The following is a 17267-nucleotide window of genomic DNA, read 5'->3' on the forward strand; positions in this document are numbered from 1 at the left end:
TGGAAATCGTGTGTATCTCTCCTTAGAACAAACACATGCCCAGCAGTGGATTCACATGAGTAGATGATGATGATAATATGCATGAATATAAAATAACACTTTTCTTGTTCAAAAATAGCTCAAAACCTTTTATTTTCATGGAAAGCATGACTTGCAACGCATTTTCAGAGCAAATATGTTTACTGTATTAAATAAATTAAAAAAAATATAAACAATTTCGCTGAGAGCCGCACTCTAGCGTGCCCAGGAAACTAGCAACTAACTGAGGTTATATCTAGTTACACAAAATAACCGCACACAAAAGTAAACTTGTAATTTAACGCTAAGTTGCGCAAGCACATTTCGTTCGTGTAACACTCACATAAATTACGTACTTATGTATTTATGTTGAATGTTTCGCATAACTCTGATACGTGCTTTGATTATTTAATCAGAAAATTTATTTGAACACTATCGCTTTCGAATTGTTTGCACCAAGCACTCGCAGGCTTCAACTTAACTGAATAGGCTTTAGTTGAACATTTGTATAAATATTAATCACATTTTTGTCCTGTTGTGTCAATTGTCCTAATGGTATTTTTTAGCTGTCTACGAGAAGCCACAACGAACAGTGCATATTGATGCACTGTTCGTCTTCTTGACACTTGGCGGCTCGCTGTTGGTTGGCCTCCTTTCTGAAATATTATAATATGTACTAAATACATTGACTTAGAAATAAATGGACGACGGGTCTAATACAAAAACCACGAAAAAAATGTCCGAAGTCAACCTATTCGAAATTTAAATTGTTATGTCATCGCAGTATCGCGCTGTCAGTAGAACAAATGAAGACTAAAGCGGAGTGTCGCGCTCTGTATACGATTTTAGCGCCTTACAAGTGCGGACACTTTTTAGCGCGGACCCGACGTCCATATAATTGTAAGTCAATGACTAAATATGTTATAATTATTAATACAAAGATCGAACACTTAGAAAAAATTCCTTCGATCCAGCCAGATTCGAACCGACGTCTCCTAACAAACCGTGCCAGACACTATGCCAAGCCAGAATTTTTCTGTGCTTGTTATCGGATAGCGCCATCTATGAGAAAACTACGAAAGTATTTCGTCACGCTCATAGATGGCGCTACGACTAAAAAGTCGTAGAAATACGTACAATAAAAATTTCATGTACTAAGTACTTTGTGTAAAAAGTACGGGGGATTAATAAATTTCAGGGCGCGCAGTAAACATATCGACCAGTTTTTTGTTCTGTAAGTTGGTAGCACGCAAAATTGCACAGCTATTTGTAACTCAGTGCAATTAGAGTTGCTGTCATCGTATTTCATTATTTTGAGTGTCTACGATTTTGTTCAAAATGATTCCCCGAACTTTTAGGACTCCACCTTCATGAAACGTATAACAACTGGTGATGAGACATTGGGTTTACGAGTACGACATGCAAACGAGCCAAGACGAAAACGGCCGGATTTGTGGGAAGTCAAGTGAAGAAATGATATAACGTACTGTTCATTGGTCATGGTTACCACAGCTAAACAGCCTTGCTACAATGTTTATTAGGAAAAAGTTCAAAATTAACGAACTATTCCTGTATTCCGAATATACATTGACGTTGAGTGTGGACGACCTATCACGGCTACGTTTCGTCCGTGCCCAGCTACGGTCTTGTACTATGGGGTAACTCAGTAATCTTAGAAAGAGCGTTTAACGTCCAGATTAAGTGTATTCGAGCAATTTGCGGCGCGTGGTTCGATGACAGTTGCAAACCGCTGTTCAAAAGACTAAACATATTGCCTTTGCCATGCATGTACATTAGGGATATCTGCGCATTGGTCAACTCTCATCCTCAACATTTTAAAATACGCGCTGAAGTCATTCAAAGGCAAACTGGAGCAAAAATTATGAATCTTTTATACCTTCAACACGTGTATAATTATTTACAATAAATTACAAGGACGTACTTTTAAATTACAATTAACAAAATGACTTTTGACACATTGCTTCTATAGTAATAAAGTATAATTGGAATTCACAAATTAATTTGAAAGTATAAGACTAAACATTAAATCCCATTAATATTTGCACACCTGCTTGCAGGTTGAATAGAATGTACTTATTTTACTTAAGACCTATGTAATAATAATAATAACGCTCACAATCAACATAGCCCCGCACTAGGGAAACCCTGTGTCGCGGGTGCCATGGACACACACATAAACAACCACAAATTACACCCAAACTCACGAGAGAAATAAATGTAGGCTATACAAATATTTCTCTCGGCCCGGGAATCGAACCTGGGACCTCTGCGTGGCAGTCCGGCATGGTGACCGTTCGGCCATGGAGGCAGTTAATGTAATTACTGTATTCTAGCAAATAAGCGTATTCTATTCTATTCTACAATCCAATTTTGCGAACAGACACTATCGCATCGATAATGTCGAACGAAGATCTTTACATTGCGTGCCGAGCAGTAACGATAGTAGTGTTTAAGAACAGTTAGATCATTTCCATCTATACAGCTCTGGTGCTTACAGCTCAACTCTCACATACGTGTAAAAACCATAAACCAGTGTTGCCAGTCATCACTTAAATCGATCAATGTATTGTTTTTGCCGCATGCCACTGCGGTGCCGTTGGTGGTGTCGGTGCACCTTCCGCGTGCCGCCCACGGAATTTTAATGAGGTTTTTAACACGTCGCTTCAATCTTATCCTTTTTTGAATTAGATAACTTATTTATTGTGATACGTCGTTCTTTACAACAGGAACACATGTAGCTCATAATTTATTGGTATCGCGAAATAAGAATGAGAATGGACTGAATCAGTAAAAAAGACCTCAGAAAAATCTGTAGATTGGATTAAAAAAGGACGTTGTGATATAAATAGAGAAATGCACGTTAATGTGTGTAAGGGCTAATATTGTTTATGCCCTGACGTAATTGTAGTGTTTTATCATCGAGTATATAACCAGAAATAGAGACGAAATGTCATTTAATTTGTTTGAAAACTATTCTGCCATATCATTACTGTGACAACTGCTCTCGGATTAGCTAGCCCGAGTTCGAAATAATTGACGTGTGTCGTCAACTGTTTCACTTCAAATCGACCAGTTAACTTGAGCTTTGCTATAATGGACGAAAATTACAAAATTATATATTTAATATTTAATTACCGAAATATGATTCGGTTTGTTTTGTAATTAGATGTTTTGCTGTTTTTCCCACACCACCGAATAGAACAGCACGGCATTGTTAGAGATATTATCTTTATTACAATAAATACAGAATATTTTTTGGAATATACGGAGACGTACACACAGGTCAGTAGTTAGCCTGTCTATATTTCAGTGCAAACTAGAATTGATATTTATAAGAGCTGTATCGCTAATGTGTTACCAGGAATATATGGCCCTTATTTCGTCTCTATTTCTGGTTATATACTCGATGTGATTTATAAATATTAAATATAATTAGGTTGTTGAAAGAAAATGTTATATCAAGTACATATATATGGATTAGTAATTAACAACGGTTAATAAAAAAAGTCCGCTTTATACAATTAATGAGTATGTTGAATTATTTTTATTGATTTTGATTCCCAAAATCAAGTGACAGACAAAATTGATATATTTTTTTTAAAACACACTCAATACTTCTTGTTTAAATTCAAAAAGTTGCTTGCATGATAAAGGGTACTTTGATAATTTACATCAAATATACTATCAGGTATACTAAACACTAAATTGTAAGTGGATATTGTTTGACATAAATTTTGTTAAATTTAGACAATGAAGTCTCATTTTTTTTATATTTAAGTTATGGAGTGTTTTAAAAGATCCACAAATTGTACCTTAACATGCTAAATGTTACGTGATGTGACTTGGTGAATAAATATTCTTATTATCCTTAATCACAGTACATTACAAACAAGCTTATTCATTTATTTCATTCATAGATGATTATATAGCTTAAAATAAATCACAAATATATTTTTTGCTCATTTAATTGTTCGAAATAGATCGATCTGTCGATCACAAAAACATATTACACGAAACAATTGTAAAAGGGCTGCTGGAGCTGGTGGCGTTATGTCCTGTTGGATGGAATGTAGTAGTAGTCTCCGCAGCCTCCGCAGCCTCCATACATCTTACTTAGTAAGTTTAAAGTTCAAAAAGGTAGTGGTAATAAATCCAGTTTTATACGTATTTAATGCGGTTTTAACAATACTTATGATCTTATAAGAGATTTTTAGTAAAATGGTAAACGGTTCAAACAAAATAACAAGAAGATGTATTCTCTGCCGCGATCGGGCAGGGAATGACGATGGAACGAAACAAGATCAGAATGCGAGGAAAAAGAATGGAACAATTCAAAATTTGAATTTAAATACGAGTGTGAGAATAAATAAGAAATTTAAATAAAAAGGTGGGATGACGATGCAAGGAGGTCACACCGTCACAATTAAATAAAATTAGTCAATTTCACCATTCTGTTTTGTTATAATAAAATAGTCCACGTTATTTTATTAATATAATTTTTTTATCATATAAAAGACATCAACGGGTAACTTAAGCTAATTTTTGCTAACATTATTTCATAAGATATGTCCTGCGTATATTATGTTCTGATGTTATGTTACTTAAAAGGAATTAATGCTTATACTTGACCTAGTCAGCATCATAACAATACTGGGTGTTATTTTTTCATATTTAGTCGGTTCGATTTCCAAATGAGGCAAGCAAATTATTTTAAAGCTTTCAATACAGTTTTTCTTTACTTTTAAAAATAAAATAATGCCACAATATTTATCCTATGCACAATATTCAAAATACTTTCTTATATAACCTAGTCTCTCACTTACTTTTGAAGTAAACCTGTTTTAAGTGAGGGATTACCCTAATCGATCTATCAATTATGAACTCCTAGATTCTCCCAGCTAATGTTCGCTAGTCGAGCGAACTGTAGTCAAACTGACATCACAGATAGCTTCACTTAGTTAATCGGGTCTAACTTAAGTCGTGGGATCTAGACGATAGACTAGTTTTAAGATCTATCTACATGGGAGCCGATCTTGAATAGCGTTTTTCTTTTTTAATGATTACTAGTTAATAACATACCTGCATATGATACTAGTTTTTAATTCTATTCTGAGACTCCAATCTGGTTTTATATAAGGCTATTAAAAAATTACAATATTCTTAGTTACTTGGAGGGCCATTAATCCTTGCTTCACGTACAGAACGTGTCATAGTGTGACATAGCCAGCCATATCACGAATTAAAATTGTGTAGTTTCCTTTTTTATAAAAAAAAAATGACTGCGCATTTGACATCAACATCACCTGATGGAAAGTGACGATGAGGTCAAAAATGTAGCATGTACACCTAATTATTGCCTATTCACTCTCGCCTTAAAAAGCCCCAAGTTATAGCGTTCGGGGAATAAGTCTGCTGGCAGGGAATTTCACTCCATAGCCGTTCGCCATATAAATGTGGAAGCGTAACACTTCATGCGAATCCTTGGAATATCTACAACATAGGGATGGACCCCAGCCTACGTCTAGTCCCCCGATGATAAAAAGGCGATGGCGGAATTACGTCATGCAATTCCATCACACACTCTCCGTGATACATACTGTACAATACAAGCCGGAAACTGCGGCGGTGTTTAAGACCCTACAGCTTCGCTTGTACTAAATCCGAGTCACATATAAACCTCTTGGCATGCTTTTCAACTGAGTCCAAGGTGGCCAGTTGGTATTTAGCAGAACCATCCCATAGGTTTCTCCATTTTGAAGAGACCTATAACAGTTGTCGCGAATTAATTGTAATCGATTAAATCAATCGAGTAAACATGTCGATTATACATATAAATATACTACATACAGTGCTTGTCTCTGTCATTCAAGAACCAGGTGGCACGAAAGCAACGTTAGTGAGTGAACTGATTATAATTCACGGCATGCGTTACCAAGTTTACCAGACATTGAGAGTAAACAGATATAAGACGCTGTTTAGTTTTACTAGTAACAGGTGCTATACTATCTGCGATCAAAGTGGTCAGATATCAGTATGTATTTAAATCAGTATGATCAGAAATCAGTAGTGAAGTCGGTAGTGTTGTAAAAGGCGTCAGAAGGACACTCAGGGGGTGTTTACACCGACTCAGTTGTCTTCTTATCGTATCTATGGCATACACTATAATGCTTGCTATTTAGGTGAAAATATTTACGAATCGACGACTGTTGCCCAGTGTCGTGCGGGGAGATTCCTCTCGTGCACCTGATTTTATTCCTGACTCAGTTGTGAACTACGTGAAATCAATTAGTTTCGAATTGTTATGCGACACTTTGTGCACCTATGTAAAGCAATGTAAAGATGCGTGTGCACCTTTTGAATAGGTATCCGTACTGGTTGTTTCAACAAGTTATATTTATTTACCTGCTTCTAAATTTAAAAAAGCTATTATTGTAGCCCTGAGCTAATTTTTTTTTGTTTACTTTTTAGTTTTGCCTTATACATCACACACGCCAATTTTGATTTTAATAGTATATTATGGATAACCTTGTCGATTGTGCGTGTACTTATGTTAGAGAATTTCACTACGAACGTAATTATATCAAGTACCATTGTTTGTTATCCCTGAAAATAAATAAATAAATAATCGACATTCTTCTCGTTATCAATGAATTGGCGATAGCAGTGGACTGTTTACTACATACATATGTTGATAACTTTACATCCGCTGTTAGTTGAAAAGGCGTTTGTGACAAAAACTCAAAACTGAGAAAATAATGCGTAAAGAAATTAGATTAAATGGTAACTTCATACCTTATCCATCTAGAAAAAAATAAAAATAGTGACAGATTTTTACTGATCACAATTTTTTTGAAAACTTGTCACATGTGTCCTTTCTACAACAGCATAGAAAAGGTAATATTTACTAAATTATATAAATAAATAAAAACTATATTATAGACGCGACTTAGCTAGTCTAGACTACGTCATGTTAGTTCTAACTTGTTTCCAGACAAGATTTGCGAACGATATAAAGTCATTTTCACGATATCGCATTATATACTCTCCATTAATGTTCTAGATCACAAATTACTGTGATAAAACCTATTAATAAAGCTGGACAGGTGTGATTGCTTGATTTATAAGGAAAATCGTCGGTAATTGATGAGGTAAGTGAGATGGTAAATTATTGGAGTGTTTGTTGAGATATATTTTGTGCATATTAGTTTTAAGACTGTGAGCATTACTGGGTTCCGATTTTGAAGGGCAAGAGCGCTGTTGAGACTGCAAGTCACAGTAGAAGTGCTCGTCAGATCTTTTCGATCTGGAGCTCTGAGTGGAATTACAACTGTTATGGATAGACTTGTCACTCACCATAAGAAGCACGATTTGTTCGTCCCGCCACTTTATATCATAAATACTTGCTCGTCTCCATTGTCCTGATCTTGTAGGGCAACTTGTAAAAGAATTATTTTAGAAACAGATGTCCCTAAAATAATTCTCAGGTGGCGACGTCGTGAACTATTTGCAGTGCCGTCAGGGCTCCGTTCTGCCGTACACTACACAACAACAAAATAATTTTTGAGATATCATAAAAGACCATAACCTAGTTTTAGAATATTGAATTGTTTGATGATATTTTAGCTATGTATATAATTAGGGTAAGTTCCGATATGTCCGACACGTTAAATAACTTTAACTGTTTCTAAATAGATAATTTTGAGCTCTACCTTACGCTATTTAAAACGGATGTTTAACTACTTGTCACTTAACCGCGTTTTAGTTAATGGACGCCGTTACTCACGATGTTTTGTCTAAATATTCTTAATCTTTGTATTAATAATTCTAACAAACTAGTGGAGTAAATACAAAAATAATTGAATATCACGATGGTCAAAAATCTTGACATTCAATAACTTAAAAAATACAATGTATATAAATATATATATATCCAATGTATATCCCCTTGGAAATATTTCCAATTATGTATATCTCGGTTTTGCAATCGGTCTGAATGAATTAACGCCATCTTGTTATGACGTCCTTACTGATGACTTAACCACAGAAATAACCGACGATTACACCGAAAATCACAGACAATCAGTGAAACAATTATTTCTGAAAGCAAAAACATTGGCACGCTTGAACAATTTGCCCACCATTATTATTTAGAAGAAAAACTGAAATTTACAACCGAGACGAAAAATCGATCTCTTTAGCTTGCACTTGTGAATTGATAATAGCCCTAATTATCTCGTAACACGATTTCGATCGAGTTGACCTGTCATAGATATTTGTGTTTAACAGTGTCAATTTAACAAAGGAAATCAGAATTTTTAACAGAATCCCGATTGATATTAAGTACTTAAATGGTAATCAATTCAAGGCTCATTTAAAGAAATGGCTAATTGACAATGTTTTCTATAATCTGAGTGAATTTTACAAAGTGACATTAAATATTTGACAAATACTTCATGTTTAATTTTATTATATGGTCGTTTCAATTTATAGTATATCTTAATTGAATTTTAATGACTGTAATTTTAAGACATTGTACGCCTGTTTCACAGTTGTTACCCAAGGGTAAGAACTGTGAAACAAATGTATGCATACATATGTAACATGTTAATCTACCAGTTCATACAATAAATATTTCTGATTTCTAATTTCTGCCATTGTTGTTCATTCATCATCAACCCGTTTTGTACGTCCCCTTTCTGGGTATGGGTTTCCTCTCAGGCGAGGGTTCAGGGCAGCTGACCCAATGCTGGTTGAGGACTTCACACGTTTTCCGAGGGTTGTGAACCGTCTTCCACATGCAGGTTTCATCACGATGTTTTCCTTCGTTGAAAAGCTCATGATAAACTTCAAATTAAGTTTCGCACATCAATTCCGAAAAACTCAGAGGTGCGACCCGGATTCAAACCCCACTTGACAGGCGGTAGGTTAAACCATTAGGCCATCACGGTTCTTATATAATACGTTCTTAGTTATTTTTATTTTATTTTTATTACTTACGTACATAATACTTTCTTATTATAGATAATGTAAATTGTTATTAAACATAAATGTTTATCAAACACGATGAGTTGAGATATGGGAGCTACATTCGATCATATAAACGATAAAAATTTACATGTTTTTTTTTCCACTCTGCAATTAAAGTAGTACTCTGTTAGCTTTCAAAAACGCATTTAAAGTTGATGACTTTGTAGAAAATAAATATTAAAAAGAGAAAAAATGTGGGGACTTCTGAATTCTAAACAATTACATTTATATTTAATTGATATTCGATTATTTTTTGTGAAATTACTCAACTAGTTTGTTATAATTATGAACACAAAAATCGAACACAGAAAAGTTCCTTCGATCCGGCCGAATTCGAACCGACGTCGTTTAGCAAACCTGGCTAATGACATCTCTAGTTATGTAACTGGAAAGTTACCTAACTGGCTGAAGAAATACTTTCATAGATTTCTCTTAGATGACGCTACGGCTAAAAAGTAGTTGAAAACCAAGTACAAAGATCCGACAACAAGCACAGAAAAATTCGTGAGGTCCGCCCGTTGGTTCCGTGGCTTAGTTGGCATTGCGTTTGGCACGGTTTGCTAGAAGACGTCGATTCGAATCCGGCCGGATCGAAGGGATTTTTTCTGTTTGTTCGATCTTTGTATTAATAATTAATTACAGTAAACTTTTGTGCTAGAAAATGATAATATAATTTGTGTCTTCCTAATAGCTACAGTTTCCATAACTGTTCAAAGACCGGCTTGCGTAAGAGACAAAACACAAGATTTTGTTCACTGATGTCTACGCAAACATTTCCAACGAGTTCCACCTACACAATACGCCTACTATTTGACGTGTTTTAGTCAAATTTCTTAGTTTACTAGGCGAAGGAAAATATGTTATATTCTAACTTTCATAAGTGCTGAAGTGTGTACTTTTATTTTAAAAATATAAAAATAAATTACAATAATAATTAAATCATTTTTATAAATCTAGTCCTTAGGTTTAGGTTCGCGGCACTTTACAACATTAAATGTACCAAAACCGACATTTGCAACCGCAAGTGCACATTTATACCACATTTAAACGTTTATAAAAAAAAAGTTATCCTTATTTATAATTTCACTTATTTTTGTAGACAGCAATTCGTTATACATAATACTAATGGGCACAATGAACACTTATTGACATCATTCACTCTTGATAGCTTGTGTCCAGTAGTGGGAGAACGGTTGCTTTTCAATTGAAAGGTCAACGGTTCTCAGAACTCAGAAATCAAAAATATTTATTGTATGAACTGATAGATTAAAGGTGTTGCATGCATACATTTGATTAACAGTTCTTACCCAAGTCGGGCGTACAATTTCTATAATTACAGTATACAATATATACTACGAATTAAATGTCCATAAAATAAAAAAAAATACATTTGTGAAATATGTGTTGTCTCTTTATGAAATTCATTCAGATTATAGAAAACTTTGTCAATTAGCCATTTCTTCAAATGAGCCTTGAATTGATCACCATTTAAGTGTTTAATATCAATCGCGATTCTGTTAAAAATTCTGATTGCCCTTACTTAAGTGCTGTGGTCATAGATCGTGCTTTTTATTACAAGGAGGACAAGATTCTCAATTTAAAGAACAACAATCACAGTGGCGGCATGTGCCTATATTTATTTAACCTTTGCTAACGGTAAGGGGAAATTTTATTTATCATCGTAAATATATTTACACGGTAATATACACACATCAAAAGTGTCTAGGGATCAAGTGAATATTTTTGAAATAAAAATTATTTAAGCAATATTTACCAAATCCAGTCTTCCAGGACGACTTCTTACTTTAATGCTTATGTTTTATTTAACCGCTTACCCCTATATTTAATTAAAATAAACTAAAATTGATGTTTTTGCAAATTGTGGGAAAAAACTCAAATTAACGGCGTCAATTAATTGACAAAAAAATGGCGTAAATGATGATTTTGCTCATTTTTATTGTAAAGATAAGAAACTTAATAATCTGTATTTCCACCATTAACACGAATCACACAATTACAGCGATTTGGCATGCTTAAGATGAGTTCATCAAAATCACTTTGAGGAATGGCCGCCCATGTGTTTTGTAACAAGTCAAAATATTGTTGTAGAGCATGTACGGTATGCTTACTCGGCACAGCTCTTCTTTGAAGCATATCCCATGCGTGCTCAATTGGATTGAGGTCTGGCGATTGAGCAGGCCACGGCAGAACGTTGATATGAGCTTCGGCAAGAATGCGTGTTACGACTCTAGCCGTGTGTGGACGTGCGTTGTCATGCATTAGTTGAAATGAATCACCCAACTGGCCTCGCAAAGGGATGATAACATCTGAAACAATCCTCTCTGCGTAAACTTGAGCATTGAGGTTACCCCTGATCCAAATGAGATCGGTTCTTCCGCCGATTCAAATACCGGCCCATATCATTATTGTTCCCCCACCATATGGATGAACTTCCTGACAATATCTCAAACGTTCATGACGTCCAGATGTTCTCCAAACTCGAGTACGTCTTATATCCGGTCTCATACCGAAGCGGGATTCATCCGAAAAGCACACATAGCGCCAGTCTTCTTCGTCCCAGTTTCTGTGTTCGCGAGCCCATCGTAAACGGGTCCTGCGATTGCAGGGTGCAATAGGTGGAACTCTGAGCGGCCTTCGGGATCGCAGACCCACTTCACGTAAACGATTTCGGATTGTTTGATCGCTTATTAGCAAGCCTGAGGAGCTGTGGAGCCTCGTAACCAACATCATGGCGGTAATGGTACTATTCCGTCGAGCAGTATTTTGGATATACCGGTCTTGTCTGCGAGTCGTGATGCGAGATCGTCCTCCATGTCGCTCGGCCACGCTGCCCGTCATGCGATAGCGCGTCCAGAGGCGACTTATGACGCTCTGTGTAGTGTTAAGAGTGAAAGCCACAGCACGTTGCCTGGAACCAGCTTCCCACATTCCGACGGCTCGCATCATCACTTCTCGGGTTAAATGATGTCGTCTCTCCATAATAATGTAAATTGTTTCGGTTCCGATGCAGATATTGTAATGATTTTGTCAAAACGCTATAACTCATTTTTATGCAATACCACATTGACATTCGATTTTCTTCTTATTATCGAATTTTAAACAATATTTCTTATTTAAATGTTAAAACTCACTAAAAAGTATCAATAGCGACACAAAAAAGTTAATATAATTAACCCTAATTGCAGCAATACTCTTAAACTTACTTGATCCCTAGACACTTTTGATGTGTGTAGTTTAAAATTAATGCACCGTGTAAACTAAGCTAATTACGAGAATAATAATAATAACAGTACTATTATGACCTTCTTTGACGCCGCCTGCTTCGTATAGCTGGCCAGCTGGCGGACTGACAGACGGTCTATTTGTTTGAATTAATACTTCTTTCAATTAATAAATAAAACAATATACATATATAATCTCAACTACAACTAAATTATCGAATGGCTCAACGTGAGTATTCTTACTAGTATTGCGAAATTCAAGCAAGCGATCGTCGGAAGCTTCAACGAGGCACTTGAAGATCAACGGAAGGGCGCGGGCGCAACAGACCGGGCATAATTCCTCATTGTTTACAACTAGCTTAGTTGGACAAACTTGACTTGGGTATTGTGGACTTAGTAACAAGCGGAGCAAATTAATTTTTAATACTTAGTACGATAGGACCAGTTAGGGAGCGCGGACTGTAGTTTGATGTAGAACATAAAGATATTAGGTACGGAGCACACACATTACATGGTACAAGGAGTGTAGAAGAAGTGGACGGGTTACCATATTCTAACATGACAACGGCAGCCTCAGCTTGAAACAACATTGTGTGTAAATAGTAATTCAAAATATTTACAATAATAAGATACATAATAACTAATCTTTATTACATTCTCGTATTTTCCTTGACCAAATGTGAGATATCAGATTTTGTAGCGTGTGACGGTAATTTGTTATACTAAATAATTAATTCCGCGTAAACGTACCCAAAAGGACGATGACCCGCAGATGCCTGCTGATAGTTGCGTTAATTGTCTACCATAATTAAAATTTGGTCGGAGTAGTCACCATTCAGGGGGAAAAATCCTAACATCGTACTTTCGTAAAACGCGTCACCGCCATCTAGCGTCTTTTAAGGAAACTAAGAAAAGTTGAATTGGTTGTGAATTGCATAAAATAGGTTTCTAACAGAAGTAAGTATTTATGTAAACCGCATGGTGTCGTCAACTCAACGGTCTCGGGTTCGATTCCCGGCCGGATCTTTGTAAAAAAAATAACTTTTCTGTATTATCCTGTAAGACTCGTCTTGTTGTTTATGGTACCGTCGTTATTTCCGATTTTCATAACACAAGTGCTTTTACTACATTGGGATCAGAGCGACGTATGTGGTCTTGTCTAATATTAAAAAAATATCAATTTTCAGTACCATAATATTCATTTAGGTAATGAAAAAAGAACGCAAAGTGATATTTTTCCTTAATGGAATGAAGATCGTTTTATTTTGTCTGAAAACCATCTGAAAACGCTACATCGTGTACACTGTAACCCCAATCCAACATTTCCATAGAATGAAAGACGGCCGGATGCTATGATCCTGTTGTCTTTTTCGATTGGAGTATCGACAATCGACAGTTTAGTTCTGTTCGCGCTGCGCGTACGCACACGCCTTACTGCGAGTGAGATTTTAGTAACGTTAAACTTGTTTGCTTGGCAATGGTTTAGAGGGATTGTAAACTTTTAGAATATACTAATATTTATTTTCACTTTCGCTTTTGTCATTTTATAGAGCTTTAGCACGTTCTAGTAACTTATATTCAATGAGAAATATGTTGAAATTAATTGACAATACACCATCAATAATAAAATAACGAAATTTAACACGTTCACAATCTATGACTCCACCTGCAGTGCTAAACTAAAGCGCGAGATTTTTGTTTATGACACTAACTGGTGGGACGAACTAGTCGTGCGTCTGGTGATAAGCGACACGCCTGTACATAACAGTTGAACTGCCGCTCAGAGCTTTAAATCGCTAAGATCTGAGGGGCACTGCCACTGCGCCCATCCCCCTGAGACATTATTAACCAGCACCCTTCAAAACCGGAACGCAGTAATGGTGACATGACTGCTTGACGGCAGAAGTAGGTAAGATAGTACTTCCCTGGACGAGCTCTTTCGCAAGGAGTTGTGCTCTTACTAAATGAACACATGAAATATTTCTATAAAAACATACATCTTTCGTTGCACCTTCTTACGTAGTCTAAATTTCTATCTTAAGTTATCTGGAAGAAATTGCTACTCAGCAATGAAGCCGCCTGGTATACATCCATTAGCTAATTCTATCATACTCAAACTATTTTTCTGTGTAGTCATTCATAGTGATTTACATTCCAACATGAAACATCAAAATTGATAATCGAATTATGTAAATTAGAATTTTTCCGTCTAAACCGGAGCTCCAATTCGCGACAATGCGAATGAATAGCATGTGTTTAATTATAAAATCATCAATCAATTTTACAAAAGTCTAATATATTCCCTCCATAACATAACCAATCAAGCAGCAGAGGTGTTAATGAAGCCGTGGATTTACATTAATCATGGGTTTAAAACTTCCAACCGGTCAGTGCCGCATTCTTAACATTTATTTATTTTCTTTAAATATTTATAAAACCCAACATTTTATTATCAAACTGTGACCTCAAAATTTTCAGTGTCCGCAGAATTATTTAGTGCAGATTTATTTTGATTTATTTATTTATGTTAAACGAACGTTTTGTAATTCGCATAAAATACAAATTCCAACTAAAAAATTTAACGTTACATGGAACGGGACAAATATACGCGACTGTTATCTGAAAAATAATTATTATAATAAAGTACCGGACAACCTTTGCCCGATCTCAAACTAGGGAATTTCCTAGGTATATTTTGAGTGCTAGAGTAATGGTATTCACTTTGGGGCACTTCCCAAAACACTCAGATCAGAACCAATTTGAGGCTATCGGCGCAATAATGGCGTAACCCACATTCAATTTTCTTTCTGCAATAATACTTTAAATTATACTAAAGTACATAATTATTTTATATTTATATTAAACTCAATTGTCAGTCAGAACTGACTTGTGTTATGTATAACAGGCATAATTGGTCAGGCGTGAAGAAATGACGCACCTTATTCAGGACTCCGAGTTTTCGTGAAGCTGTTTTAATTACCGTTTCGATGTAGATCCTTGGGTTCAGATCGCAGCAGATCTCCATACCAAGCAAGGATAGCACAAACTACACCTATACCCAGCAGTGGGCAAAATCGGGCTGTGGATTTACATTATTGATGATTACGGTATAATTTTCCTTCCCATCTAAATTCTGACTTTTAATTAAACATAAAAAAGATTAACAGACATCTAATTAATAAAAAGAAATTTTAATCGTGTACGTTTAAGATATGGAATTAACAGTAAATCGTGGTTTTATGTAGAGACATAAAAATGAACTTAGAAGTTCGTACCTCGAGATTTACAGCCCATAAAAATACAATTGCGTTGGAAAGATTTTGCCATTCTACTAAACAAACAAGCTTGGAATAAAACAATTATCCTTTATTAAAACATAAAACTGCAGTTCAACCAACTACAAATAAAATTTTAGTTACGGTTGATATTGTTATTATTGCTCCTTCAACAATAAATTTGTTATTAAACAATAATACTATTCTATTGTACTGTATAAGAATTACGACGTTTCGATTTTGCCGGGTAAGGGCGCTGAAACATAGGAATTGTCAACTAACGTCTCAGAATGACGGGCGCAGTGGCCGTGCCCCTCGGATATTTGCGATTTAAAGCTCTGACTGGCACTGCTGTGGACAGACGTGTCGCTTACTACCAGGCGCACGACTTGTCCGTCCGTCACTTAGTGTCATAAAAAAAAAATTGTAGTTTTCCATTGGCCTACTGGAACAATCGGCAGAATGAGTGGACTATTCTTTGTAATAAGAGGATATTTTTAGTACTGAAAGGAGTCTTGTCAAAGTAATTGATGAAGAAGTTTCTCCAGTGTCAATTTTCTTTTCAAACTTTGATTACGTAAATATTACATTAGATAAAATTAGATAGATAGATAGATAGATAAAAGCTTTATTCACCACCATGACATCAGATACATGATATAGGCATTAACTTATATGTATATAACAATAATGATATTCTTATCTACTAATATTACACTTAGAAGTCATGGCAGTGAAAAAGGCGCTGGCTCAGCATAAATGACGCGGCTGCCCGCGACGCTGGTATTCTGCCAGGACCCTATAGGATAGAGACGCCACTCGCAATCCAACAAAAATCTGATATAGAGATTTCAGATTGTGGGAAAATAATAAGATAGTGTGCAATGTCTTGGGGTGTTTGTTCATCACAGATGTTTTTAAGTGTATAAACAATTTGTATGTTCTATTGGACGTGGGCGGCGAACTTTGTACACAGCAATACCCATTCCTGTTCCTTATCAAACTATAATGTGCCATCGCACGTAAACATTGCAACTTACTTGTGGACGACCTTAGCTGAGTAAACCCACAACAAAAACATTACACGCCATCAGAGTCATAGAACTCCATACAAAATACTATCGTTTTCTCTCTCGCGACCGCAAACGGCCGTGAACCATGACAATGGCGCTCGATGGCGTAAACAAAGTTTGTATGGCGCCATGCAAGTATAAAATTCACACTTTTTTATGAAAATTGCAAGCATGCATTGATATAACGTTGTGCGTATGTAAATAATGATTAAATTACACTATATTTTTTATCATTAATAACAGATGCGTAGTTTTAACAAGATATTTCTTGATAATACATATTTCTATGTTTTTTATTTCACGTATTATTTTATACTTTAATGACTTTTCCCCTTGAGAAAATGTAAATTTTAAATGTAAATTATGATTTTATAGACAAGTAATAAAACCATGAAATGTTGACATAGCGTCAATAAATAATATATTTTATTAACTTTCTAGATGACAGGATAACAATTATATTTTACACGCGTCACTGTGCCATACAAAAGTGAAAAAATGTGAATTTTTAATCGATTATTTTTATTTTACCGTTTCAAAACATGTATGTCTTTATTAAATATTATGTTCAACTTGATTAAATTTGTACCTATTTATAAGAGTGATCGACG

At 35.4% G+C, this 17267-nt stretch overlaps 1 protein-coding gene across 1 annotated transcript in view; it reads left to right on the forward strand.

The window, feature by feature from the left end:
* Positions 1–17267, forward strand: part of LOC113231365 (ankyrin repeat domain-containing protein 6) — a 79228-nt gene that overhangs the window by 33895 nt on the left and 28066 nt on the right. The gene's annotated exons all lie outside the window — the stretch shown is intronic.

This window comes from Hyposmocoma kahamanoa, unplaced genomic scaffold, assembly GCF_003589595.1.
Source record: "Hyposmocoma kahamanoa isolate Upper Pololo Valley unplaced genomic scaffold, ASM358959v1 65, whole genome shotgun sequence".
Taxonomy (NCBI): Eukaryota; Metazoa; Arthropoda; class Insecta; order Lepidoptera; family Cosmopterigidae; genus Hyposmocoma; species Hyposmocoma kahamanoa.